This window comes from Brassica napus, chromosome C9 (genome assembly GCF_020379485.1).
Source record: "Brassica napus cultivar Da-Ae chromosome C9, Da-Ae, whole genome shotgun sequence".
Classification (NCBI taxonomy): domain Eukaryota; kingdom Viridiplantae; phylum Streptophyta; class Magnoliopsida; order Brassicales; family Brassicaceae; genus Brassica; species Brassica napus.
Window position 1 is genome coordinate 44,856,286 of NC_063452.1, and position 11,815 is coordinate 44,868,100.

The following is an 11,815-nucleotide window of genomic DNA, read 5'->3' on the forward strand; positions in this document are numbered from 1 at the left end:
GTTGAAGAACCTTCATTCCAAGATTGATGGGAGTTACAATGAGCTCAACAACAAATTCTCACATCTTGCTTCTACAGTCAAGAATTTAGAGAATCAGTTTGCTTCCATGAACACTCACCAGAATCGCCAGCAAGGATCTCTACCTGGAAAATCTGACCAAAACCCCAAGGAGGCCAAAGCTATCACCCTTAGGAGTGGTAAGCAGTTACCTCCTACAACCCTCACCAGGGATGCTGAGAAACTAGGTGAGGAGGTGACCATCTACTTAGATGATGATGTGGTAATTGTTGATGAGAAGACCAATGATGAGATTTTGGAGAAGATTATGGAAGCTAAAGGTAAAGGAAATGTTGGAGAAGAGAAGAAAACAATACAAGATGGTGAAGCTGCTGTTCCAGCAAGTGAGAATTCTTCTGTTCCCCCCCCTATGAACCCAAACTTCAATTCCCTGTTAGATTCAAGAAACAGCTGCTAGAGAAGTACAAGACTCTGTTTGAGAAGCAAATGAGTGAAGCTCAGGTTGCAATGCCCATCATCGATGCTTTCATGTTAATTCCTCAATACAACAAGTTCCTAAAAGATGTTGTAGCTGCAAAGAAGAAGGAGATGGAAGGCATGATGATTCTTACCCATGAGTGCAGTGCCATCATCCAGAGGCTTGATGTTCAAGAGAAGTTAGAGGATCCAGGATGCTTCACACTACCTTGTGCTCTTGGACCTATGCTATTTGAGAAATGTCTCTGCGATTTAGGAGCTAGTGTCAGCTTGATGCCTTTGTCTGTTGCAAAGAAGCTTGGATTCACTCAGTACAAGAAGTGTAGACTCTCTCTGGTGTTAGCTGATCGTTCAGTGAAGTACCATGTGGGCATCTTAGAGGACCTCCCTGTGAAGATTGGAAGGTATGAGATACCTACAGATTTTATGGTGCTTGAGATGGGTGAGAAGGCTCAAGACCCATTGATTCTAGGAAGGTCATTCTTAGCTACATCAGGAGCTATTGGTAATGTGAAGGAAGGCACGATTGATCTTCATTTGGGTAAAGAGAACATCCTCCACTTTGATATCAAGGGGAAAATGAAAAAACCAACTGTGTTCAGGCAAGCCTTCTACATTGAAGAGATGGGCACTCCTGCAGATGAGCACCTTGAAGAGTTACCACCTGAGGATGACGAGGAGGGAGCATCTCCCTCTACTCATTCCCCATAGAAGGTAACCCACCAAACTCCCTTGTATATACCATTTCGTTTTTGCATATTAGTTTTCTCTTTTTGGGTATCTCTCTCTCTTTGACAACACAGAGACTGTGTCATCTAAGTTTGGGGGAGGTACCAAGTATTTGATCATGTTTGCTTTGATGTTGTTTCATTGAGTCATGCATTGCATACCTATTTGCATAAAAAAAATTTGAAAAAAAAAAAAATTTTGAAAAAAAAAAAAAAAAATCATTTAGTTTGCATCATTTGCATTTCTAGGAGAGTCTAGAGCATATAGGTTGCATTTACTTGCATTGGGAGCAATGATTTGAAATGCCTTGTAAAGAACATTACTTTGCACCTAAGTAGCTTATGCACCTCTCAAAAAAACTTGTATGCTTCGAGCCTTGAAAACTCTTCCTGAAACCTGTTGATTGCTGAAACTCAACCTTTAAAGCCAACTACAACCTTGTTTGAACTGAACGAACTTAATGCTTCTTGCTTATGGTCCCTTGTGTACTGAGTCATGGATATACACACTAGAGTTGTCACATCCTTTATGCCAATCTTTTTGACAACCTCTAGTGGTAGACCTCTCCCCAAAATCTCTTCCTCCTTTTAAGCTTTCATTGATTGATGAGTGAAGCCTTTTTTGGAAAGTCTTACATGTACATAATGTTGAGAGTATCGGGAACGACAATGCTTGATCTTCATTCTTGCTAGATTAGGCACATTATTGTCTAGCCATAGGATGGGGGTGAGTGTTGTAAAGTTTGATTTGAGAGTATGAGAAAGTTGAAGGAAAAGAGTGAACTCTTGTGCTTAATTGACTAGTCTTTATGGGATAAGTAGAGAAACTTCTAGCTCAGTTTGTGAAAAGTCTTGCCCCCAAACATAAAAAAAAGAAAAAAAAAAGAAAAATAAGAATAAAGGAAAGGGGGCTAGCAAAATTAGTATGAGCTAAGAGGTGTTCAAAAAGTGTAAGAAATCCCTTGTAAAAAAAACGTGAAAAAAGTGTGTTTTATGTTGGGAAATGCTTTTGAAGTCCTTGGGTGAGAGAAGTGAGTTGGGTTTGGAATGGGGAAATGAATGTGTATCATATATGTTTGGGAAAAGGGTAGAACAATGGAGATTGAGCATTGTATGCATGAGTTGATCCCTTTCTTAGATATATTATGTGCAATGTCAAGGCTACTTGTCTTGAGAATATACCACCTTAAATATCATATATCTTGAACCCCTTGACTCACTTGATTAAAAAGTCTCCCCTTACCCAAATGATTTGGACCAATTGACCGTTTGCAAGAATTCACTTGCTGCTATGCTTAATGAACTTGAGAGTTGGCTGATTTGCATGTGTGAATGCATGATGATGAGTGTAGGGATGAAAAGAGTTGAGATAGGCCTAGAGAAGCTAGAGTATAATAAGAGAGGGTGTACTAATGCTGAATTTAGATGTTGATTTGAGTGCTTTGTGTGTTTCTTTTGGCTATGAGCTCCCACCTTCAAACCTCTCTCCCTATGAGTTCTAGAAAGTTCACTTGAGGACAAGTAAAAGAATAAGTTTGGGGGAGTTGATATCTTGCATATTTACATTGTTTTATCCATTTATTCATGTGCATTTTGATCATATAGACTAGGATTTAGCCATGTTTAGGTTGCATTTTGCATACATGAGTCTTTATTAGGTATTGGAGCACCACATGGAGTTCTTGGAGACATTTGGATGCATTTGGAGCTCAAAAGAGGTGATCTAGGTGATCATTGGACGAGCAGAGCATGAGAGCGACATCACGGAGCGACGCCATGAGGTCGCTCCAAACTACCTCTCAGAGCGACCTCGCTGGAGCGACCCCGAGAAGTTGCTCGCCATTTCATCCCGGTGGAAGCCGAAAACTGACCCGGAGCGATCTATCAGAGCGACCACTCCAGGTCGCTCCCGAAGCCTAGAGCGACTTGGCCAGAGTGACACCCCGAGGTCGCTCGCATTTCTATCGCGTGACGACAACACAATGGAGCCGGAGCGACCTCTCAGAGCGACCCACTGAGGTTGCTCCCAAAGCCCGGAGCGACTTGTCGGAGCGACATGCCGAGGTCGCTCCGCGTCTATTTATTTGGCCGAATTCATGTTTTCTCAAGGGCCTTTTGGTCATTTCATTATGTACGTTTTTACTTTTCAAAACCTATGTTTTAAGTACCTTTGGTAGCCACCAGGCAGAGGATCTTTTTGTTCTGAAGTAAAACCACCAAAAACCTTTGGAAAGGGGATCTCTTTGATTCATTGATCACATGTTCTACTGTTGATTTCTATTCTATTATCTGTATTTTCTCTAAATGATTAATCTGAAATCCAATATGGGTTTAAGAGGAATCATGAGGAGTAGTGAGCAATCACCTTTTGAATTCATGGGTTAGGGAGATTAAGGGTGATTGCGTTAGTTCTAGGATGTTTTAGTGTAGATCATTCTTGTTCATTGCTAGTAGAGTATTCATAATGCATCTTCTGAGTTGGCCACTCAAAAATTGGTCGATAGACATTTCCCACCCAAAAGGTGTTTGATGAAATGCCTGAGACAACTCTCCTAGGCTTTTAGTATATTTTGCCAAAGACATTTGTTGTTAAAGGTGCTAAAATAGCTAATAGACTTGTTAGTAATGATTGCTTTCATATTATTCAACCAAAGACATTTGATGTTCGAGATATGTTAGCAAATGAGCATTTATCTAGACATAGAGCTTGCTTAGAATTCTGTCTAGGCTTAAGGTCGATAGATTGATTGATCATTTGTCATCCTTAGTTCGAAACTTGATCACCCAAGGTCTAATCCCTATGCCCATGAGTTCTCTTTTCCCTTAGTCAAGAAAGTATCATTTTGTAATTGCTTTATAGTATTAGTAGTAGTTTAAAACCCATCTAAATCATTGGTTGCACTTAGATTAAGTGAGTACTTGTATTCTCGGTGCTTTGATATCCCTCAGAACTGGTTCGACAATCATTTATACTACAACATTTGTCTTAGGAGCCTTGAAAACTCCTAACATCAGAACTCCGTCTGAAAATTTGTTATATCCGAATGGAGTTTAATTTTAAAATCCGAAAACCGATATCTGAAAAAACCAATCTTAATTCAGAACGTGTATTTGAATGCTCATGTTTAATTAGTTCTGTAAATAAACAAAAAGTTCTTTGTCAACGTATTTGAATCCTTGTCACGAATAAAACAATTTCATTTAAACCTCTGAAATTATTTATGATTAACATGTAAAATAAATAATGTTGAATTATTATGGTAAATGCAATTAATGAAGTAGGTTTGGAAAGTGTAAAAGATATTACTTATAAAACACTTAAAATATGTAAGTTTTGTTTTGTACTTCTATAATAAATGAAGTCAAATTATTTAGAAAAAACAATAAATGAAGTGGTTAAAAAATGAATGAAAATCTGTAAGAAATTACTTTAAAATAGACAAGTATTATTTTGTACTTCAGTTTTAATAGAATAGATACTAGGTTAAGATCTGTGCATTGTGCGGGATGAACAATATATATAAATGATTTTTATGGACAATATATTCTTTTACATATTATGAAATAATAAATATATATTGAATAATTAAAAACTCAAACTATTACGTATATAATTAAATTTTTCCGAACACATAAATAAATTTTATTAATCCAAACGAACACTTTTCTATTTTCTATGGTATATAATTAAATTAAAATGATATTAACAAAGATATATATCATATTTTAATATTGATATCTATTAAATATTGTTTTTACTCATATTGTTATTTTATCATTTGTATATCATTTATAACAAAAACTTTAAATCACTTATAACAAAATTTTCATTAAAGAATTTTAATAATTTATAATTTTGTAAAAATCCAATGCAAAGTTTTAATTTTTTTAATAATTTAAAATTTTCAAAGCTTTTATCAAAAAACAATTATCCAAAGAAAATTTCAAAGTTAAAATATTTATGTATTTTTTATATGGTATATATTTTAATTTTTAAATGATATTAATATATATATATATACATATATATATATATATATATTTTAATATTAATATTTATTAAATGAGAATTCCTACTTATATGATTTTGTAATCATTTGTATCTTACCATAACAAAAAATTTAAACCATGGATCACAATTTTTTTATTGTGATCATACTTTTAAAATTTTAGTAATTATAATCGTTTTTAAAAATTAAAAATATTACATATACAAATAATCTAAATTTTTATTATATGGTTAATGTGGTTGTTTAATTTATTTGAATGGTTTTTTTCAAATATGATCCGAAAAGTCAAATACAAAAATAACCCATGATTTATTTGGAACTTTCATTTGCCATATTCACTCCAAAAGTTTGGATTATTCACCAAAATGTCATTATTTTTTTAATTTTTTTTTTTAAATGAGTGTTTTACTCTATCATCCTCATCTTCATCAAATATTTACAATATTGTCATTGCCGTCAATACACTAGCCACTATGGACAACCAATTTGAATCCCTTAATGCACCTAAAAATCAGTTTTCACTCCTCCTATCTCATTTCTTATGCACATAAACTACATCTATTTGACTTTCTCTTTATATTCATCCAAAAAACTCAAAATTTTGGTTCCAAACTTTGTAAGGCTCATAGAACCACTCAAACTCATGATTCTTGGTCAAGAACAAGTGGTTAACTTTGATTAAGAAGTTATGTGTGCTTGGAGCAGGTAAACATGAACCTCGCCAGATCAAAGAATGATTTTTTTTATTTTTCAGATATTTTTCGATGAAACTTTTACGAATGTATTCTGGTCAACGAATTGGTTAGTTTTGCATTTGACTTTCTATGTTTTTTAGAGACGAATTTTCCAGTAATCTTCCAACTTTTTTTTTGTTAAAAAAGAGGATGAGAAAACATGTTAGTTTTGCAATTGGCGAATTGTGTCAAAAATTTAACTTTCTAAAGAAAACTTCTTGGGAAGTCTTCCGTTGGAAGACTCCTGAGAAGTCGTCTCAACTATCGGCGGAAGTCTTTTCAACTGTTGGTGGAAGTCTTTTCACTATCGGTGGAAGTTTTTTTAATGTCGATGGAAGTCTGCGTATGTTAGTTTTGCAATTAACAATTAAAACTTAAATATTTAAATTTAATGAGAACCATGAAATTGAAAATAAGATAAATCTGTAAGAAAGACATGAAATAAAAATGAGAAATTGATATAAAGTTTGGTGTTTTCAAGTTCAAAGAGATTAAAGAGAGGTTGGAGAATTTTTGAGTGATAAACATTACATTTTTGTTGGAGCAATTTGAGAGGAAGGGACAGAATTTGTAAATTTTCTTTATATATATAGCAAAACAAAAATTCTAATAAGGTTAAATATTTTTCGATTAAGAAGATTTTCTGGAAAGTTTAAATTTACTATTCGCCAAGAAGACATTCCTAAAAGTCTTACAGTGCATTATTTGTTAGAAAACTTAAGTAACATAAACCCTAAAATCAAAAAACTAAGTAAACATAAACAAACACTTTATTAAACATAAAATCAACTTTTAAAGTATTTAATATACACAAAACTAAACACATATAGATCAAGTTAATTTTTCAAAAAAAAGTTATGATTCCAAAATTTAACCCTAAAAATACAAATAATAGTAGAGTATATGTTACCAAGCCCTAAACCAAAGAATACTCAATCTACATTCATTCATCTACGTTGAAACTATTCAATTTTACTAGATCTTAATTGATTTCATTTACAAATGTTTATAGTTAGATGATTTTTATTCTATAAAAATATTTTGCATAAAATTGGTAAATTGATTTTAAGATCTACTACATGAGAAGACTTCCACATAAGACTTACAAAACCACATACGATTTTCCGGGTTTATATTTTTTAAAATGCATACTGTTTTTTTATTTTTGGTCATAAATGGCTTGTTATAATTTCACTAGCATTTTGGGTTATATTTGCATTTGATTGAAGTTTTGGTATACTTTTGCATTTAAAATCAAGTTTTATGTCAGTTTTGGTAAATTCTCCTTATTTTAATAAGCCAAAATTAAAAAAAAATGGTAGAGAATACACTAATTTTATCAAAACTTTATTATTCGAAATCATTGTCATATATGCTTTAACCACATTAGGAAATTCTATAATTTTTATTTAAAGAAAGAATGAAAAACATTAATAACTAATTTATGGTTAGTTTAATAAACAATTTATTATATATTTAGATATACCAACCTATTTCTTTAATGATTTTAAGAATCATTGTGGTGATGACACATGACTACTTCAAATGTTGTAATGCTTCTCTTTTAATATATAAGATATATATCAATTCGTTTATTAATATGTTGATTCATTGGTGTATTAATTTTGTTGTGTCTGCTAAATTAGTCACTGTTGGATACTCGTTCCATTCTAAAAAGATAATTTTCCATTTGTTTATACATATTAAAATATATATTATATTTAAATAATTATTAATTTTCAATAAAATTAAACCAATTTTAATTCAATATTTCATTTAGTTTTCTTAAAATTATAATTTATTTTTATTAAATAGTATAAAACTTATAAAACACACAAAATTTCAATATTTATGTCCAAAAATTGTATCTTTATGTAACCGAAAAATATATTAAAACTACAAATTGGGATTTATTTATTTGCTTATTTGTGTACATTTATATACATGTAATAATTGGTAAAATTGTAGTATGTATGTCTTGTTTGTTTGAATATGAATATGATATGTGATATACCTTGTTTTTTTACCAGTTTTAATCAAGATAATAGGTACATTTATAGAATCTTTATATTATGTTTCGAGTTTATTTTGAAATTTTTTCAAGTCTAGAAAAGTTGGGTTACGTTGTAGTGGAACGCACCGGCGTGATGGTCGAGCAAAGTTAGCTAAGTGCCTTTCGAAGTTTTGTTTGAGCAGACTTGTAATTGAAACCATTATTCTCAATTCAGGTTGATTAATATAATTTCAATTTAAAAAAAACTTGTGAGATAAATAGAATACTACAAAGTGTTTAAAAAATAGAATATTACAAAGTCGTCAAGAAAGAATATACGTTTTTTTTTAGCGGCGATGAATTTTGTCGTTTTGTGATAAGCGGTGCGAAAATAAGCGATAGGAAAGGCGATAAAAATTGATTGAAGATTTGAAGTGACCGGCTTTACAAATCTGATTTCAAGCTACGGTTCTTAAGATCGAAGTCTGTTTCCCCTAGAAGGGCTCTTGTTTCTTCTGCTCCAAAAGGTGTTGGCGAAAATTTTAAGAGAGAAGCCTTGGTTCGAATTTTAATCAAGTCGGTGGTGTTTTCAATCAAGTTCAGTTGTGATTAAAAATATCAATTAAAGGTTTGATCTTGCGTTTGGTGGTCTATCTGATGTCATCAGCGATAGATAAGGCCTTAATGGCCATGTCTCTGGAGGAAGATGATGATGTTCCCTTTGTCATGCCTAATTTACCAGAATATTGCTCAACTGAAAGAAACAGAACTTATTCAAAGAAGATTAGTGTCAGGAAAAGGCCGGGGAAAAACAAGAGGAATGCAAAAGCTAATGCTGGTCAGGAGGATAACATTCAAATATCTTTAAAAGAAGGGGTGTTGATAGGAAGTGTCTAGAAAAGGAAAGCAGTTAATCAGATGGGTGGAGTTTCCAAAGCTGTAAAGCAAATAACTCATGAGGTGATCCCGAAGGAGAGACTGTCCAAAGATTTATGTGCCTACGAGCTTGGAATTGTCGAGGACTGGGATCTTCTCAGGACTTGACAATTAATAGGCTCATGGAGATATGTAAAAAATAGTTCACTGAGCTTCTGTTTTTGATGGAAACTATGCATTCAAGGAACGTGCTTGTAGATATTCAGGAGTGGTTAGGTTACAACCGTGTATATACGATTAATCCGGTTGGAAGAAGTGGTGGTTTGGCTGTTTTTTGGAAGAACTCTGTAGATGTTGAAGTGCTTTCTGCTGACAAGAACCTTGTTGATATAAATGTACAGTTGGGGGAAGAGAATGTTTTTGTGTCGTGTATATATGGGGGGCCTAACGAAGGCAAAAGACAATGGGTTTGGGAGAAGGTTTCCAGAATTGGTATTCAAAGAAGAGGTCCTTGGTGTATGCTAGGAGACTTCAATGCAATTTGTGGAAATCATGAGAAGATCGGTGGCCCATCTAGAAGTGATGCTACGTTTGATAGTTTTAATAATATGTCGAAAGCTTGCAAGATGAAAGAACCTGCAAGTCTTGGAGACCTGTTCACATGGGAAGGTCATAGAGGAGATCACTGGGTACGTTGTAAGCTTGATAGATGTTTTGGTAACAAAGAATGGTTAGCTATGTACCCAAGTGTTAACCAATCCTTTTTAGAGAAGAGAGGATCTGACCATCGACATGTGCTGATTATGCTCTCCAACCATCATGCGGGGAGAAAAGGTAGATTCAGATTCAACAAATTTCTTCTTGCTTTACCAAATCTTAAGGATAAAATTGCAAGGGAATAAAATAACCAAAGAGAGTGTTTGAATTTGAGGGTTGCAAACAGAATCAGAAGTTGTAGAAATGTGATATGCAACTGGAAGAAAAACTTTGACCTGAATGCAAAAAGGAAAATATTGAAAATTCAGAATGAGCTGGAAACATATAAATCTAAAAGCTTTCCTAGTCGTGATAGAGTCATCAGACTCAAATGTGAGTTGGTGAAAGCTAATAGAGATGAGGAATCTTTCTGGAAACATAGAAGCAAGGATAGATGGTTAAAATGTGGAGACAGAAACACAAAAGCTTTTCATGCCTCACTTCAGATGGCGAGAAGTAGGAATGGTGTGGATGTTCTGGAAGATAAAAATGGTTGGAATCACAGGGGTGAAGCTGCAAAAGGAGAAATTGCTTTAAGCTACTTCCAAGGCATGTTCTCATCTACTAAGCCGTCTGACTTTACGAATTTCTTTGATGGTCTTACTCCTAAGGTGACTAATCAGATGAATAAAGACCTTCTTTCTTAAGTCTCTGATGAGAAAATTAGAGAGGCGTTATTTTCCATCAAAACATCCAGTGCTCCTGGACCAGACGGCATGAGTGTTCTATTTTTTTCAAAGATACTAGATGGAGATTAGAGGACACGTGATTAAAGAAGTTCAGGAATTTTTCGACCGAGGCTCTTTTGATAGGGAAAGGAACTTCACACATCTTTGCCTGATCCCAAAAATAGTTAAACCGCAGAAGATGACGGATTTGAGATCCATCAGTCTTTGTTCTGTCGACTTCTACAAAATTATTGCAAAGATTATGGTTAGGAGAATTCAGCCGATGATGCCGCTGATTGTGTCTCTGAAATCTACATTTGTTTCTGAAAGAAACATTTCAGATAATATTCAGGTGGCTCACGAAATTGTACATGGTTTGAGAACTTTCAAACCTGTTGCAACTCAGTTCATAGCTATCAAATCCGACATGTCAAAAGCCTATGATAGAGTTGAGTGGGAGTATCTCAGAGCCTTGCTTTTAGCGTTGGGTTTTCATCGAAAATGGGTGAAGTTAACCATTCGGTGTCTAATCAGTCTCCTATTGCGTGCTAATCAATGATCAACCTCATGGTTTGATTGTACCTCAAAGAGGATTGAGACAAGGTGACCCGATGTGTCTAGCCTTGTTTGTATTATGCTTAGAAGGTTTGTCTCACCTCTTGAAGAAGGCAGAAGACGATGGAAGGTTAAATGTGATAAAATTCTCTATGCAAGGACCATCAGTCAGCCATTTGCTATTCGCAGATGATAGCTTATTCATATGTAAGGCAGAGATTGACCAAGTGTCAACAATTCAAGAAGTTTTGAATACTTATGGAGAAGCAACGGGACAAGTGATAAATTTGGAAAAATCTGCAATTACTTTTGGAGCTGAGATAAAGGAAGAAGTTAAAGAAGAGATCAGAGAGATTGTGGGAATCTATAATGAAGGTGGAGTAGGAAATTACCTCGGGCTACCTGAATGTTTCAGTGGATCAAAAGTGGAACTATTTTCATTCATTAAGGATAAGCTGAAGAAAAGACTTTCGGGTTGGTTTGCAAGATCTCTATCTTTAGGAGGAAAAGAAGTGCTCCTCAAGGCAGTGGCTTTGGCTCTCCATGTGTATGCAATGAGTTGTTTTAAATTATTGAAAACAACTATAGCGAATCTCACAAGTGCGATGTCAAGCTTTTGGTGGAACTCGATGGAGCATAAAAACAAGATTCACTGGCTTAAATCGGATTCCCTCTGTTTGCCAAAACATCTTGGGGTTTTGGGTTTCAAAGAATTGGAAAGCTTTAATCAAGCTCTGCTAGCAAATCAAGCTTGGAAAGTTATTCAGAACCCAAATTCTCTTATTTCTCTTGTGTTGAAGAGTAGATATTTTGAGAACAGAGATTTCCTTGAAGCTGAGATTGGAAGTGGACCTTCCTTTGGGTGGAGAAGCCTGCTATATGGTAGAACCTTACTCAAAAGAGGATTGAGGAAGGAGATTGGAAATGGGAGGTCACTCAGAGTCTGGATTGATCCTTGATGTGATTTTGGTGGACGATAGAATCCTTGGATGAAGAACCC